At 36.4% G+C, this 2,135-nt stretch overlaps 1 protein-coding gene across 10 annotated transcripts in view; it reads left to right on the top strand.

The window, feature by feature from the left end:
• Positions 1-2,135, top strand: part of LOC117116688 — a 13,997-nt gene that overhangs the window by 9,009 nt on the left and 2,853 nt on the right. The gene's annotated exons all lie outside the window — the stretch shown is intronic.

Below are 2,135 nucleotides of genomic sequence, written 5' to 3'. Positions count from 1 at the left end.
GGAAAACATCATGAATCAATATAATATAGGCTGTCTTATCAAAAAAGAATAAAGGTGACAGAGAGCAAATGAGAAATACTTATAAAACTGTACAATGATTGGTCTATTTATCTATGCATACTGAGTATTGACAATAATAAAGAACCAAGGGTGTTAATTGCAGAGACTAGTCAAATAAACTATCCATTGTATTGGCCGGCACAACACAGATAAGATGGTTATTTCAGAGAAATGGATCATATAGAGATTGTAACTGAGCCAACTGTAGGAAGACCTAATAATATACGGTAACGTATGCTAGGCCAGTGAATATACCTAGAATAATGAATGAAGCAATGCAGTAATATAATAATAATAATAATAATAATAATAATAATAATAATAATAATAATAATAATAATAATAATAATAATAATAATAGTAATGATAAAAATAATAGTAATAATACTAATAATAATAATAATAATAATAATAATAATAATAATAATAATAATAATAATAATAATAATAATAGTAATGAGTTATTCCAAAAAAATAAAATATAAAATAAAATAAAATCGGGTAACTACAGAAACGGATCGAAATGAAAAGCTATGCCTTAAAAAACGAGAACCCACTAAGGATACCAAGATCCTTGTTTAAACCAGATACGTGTGTTTTGTGTCTGATAATGAGTTTGAGTTCCATGAGTCTACGTTGGTGGAGAGAGGAGAAATTAGTGGATATGAGGGCACACCGTAGGTTGCTGAGAGAATGGTTGGGAGAGTTAAAGTGTTCTGCTACAGGAAAACCAGTGCGATTGTGTCGGATAGAAGATTTGTGGTTATTAAATCTTGACCTAAAATCAACACCAGTTTCGCCAAAATAATGACCATCATCACAATATTGCAGAATAACATATATACAACATTGTGAGCATCACAGTTAAGAGAGGGGAGACGAATAGTGCAGCCAGAATGAGGCATAGAAATAGAGCAATCGGTGGTGATAAATTTACAAATTTGACATCTAGGCTTGTGGCATTTGGTATTACCAGCGGACCTACAGGGTGAAAGTAAGCGAGATGAAGATAGAATAGATTTGAGATTGGGCGGTTGGCGGTTGGCTACTACTGGGGGATCATTGAAAATAGTGTTTATGGAGGGATCGAGTTTGAGGGATTGAAATCCTTGTTTAAGTCTGTTTGACTTATATATTTGAGAATTGCTGGGACTGTAATCAATGACTAGGGGTATGCGTTCCGTGATGGGCTTAGGATTGGGAGAGAGGAGAGAAGGTCTAGAAAACCTATTAGCTCTAGAGGTTTGCTTGAGGATGAATTTAAGAGGATAACCTTTATCCAGAAAGTAGGCCATGAGCTTGTTGACGTGGTCAAAGTAGTCATCATCGTTGGAACAAATTCGTCTGATGCGAAGACATTGGCTGAATATGATTGTTTGAGTTTAAGGGGATGAAAGCTGTTATAGTTAAGATAACAGTGACGATCGGTGGGCTTACAGTACAAAGAAGTCGAGAGTTGCCCGTCTGTAACCTTGACCGAGACATCGAGGAACGGGAGAGTATTTTCAATGATCCCCCAGTAGTAGCCAACCGCCAACCGCCCAATCTCAAATCTATTCTATCTTCATCTCGCTTACTTTCATCCTGTAGGTCCGCTGGTAATACCAAATGCCACAAGCCTAGATGTCAAATTTGTAAATTTATCACCACCGATTGCTCTATTTCTATGCCTCATTCTGGCTGCACTATTCGTCTCCCCTCTCTTAACTGTGATGCTCACAATGTTGTATATATGTTATTCTGCAATATCTGTGATGATGGTCATTATTTTGGCGAAACTGGTGTTGATTTTAGGTTTAGATTTAATAACCACAAATCTTCTATCCGACACAATCGCACTGGTTTTCCTGTAGCAGAACACTTTAACTCTCCCAACCATTCTCTCAGCAACCTACGGTGTGCCCTCATATCCACTAATTTCTCCTCCCTCCACCAACGTAGACTCATGGAACTCAAACTCATTATCAGACACAAAACACACGTATCTGGTTTAAACAAGGATCTTGGTATCCTTAGTGTGTTCTCGTTTTTTAAGGCATAACTTTTCATTTCGATCCGTTTCTGTAGTTACCCGA

Source organism: Anneissia japonica, unplaced genomic scaffold (assembly GCF_011630105.1).
Source record: "Anneissia japonica isolate Jap-2015-1 unplaced genomic scaffold, ASM1163010v1 scaffold287596_len22184_cov174, whole genome shotgun sequence".
NCBI classification, from domain to species: Eukaryota; Metazoa; Echinodermata; class Crinoidea; order Comatulida; family Comatulidae; genus Anneissia; species Anneissia japonica.
Note: the sequence above shows the minus strand (reverse complement) of the source record. Positions and strands in the feature narration are given on the sequence as shown.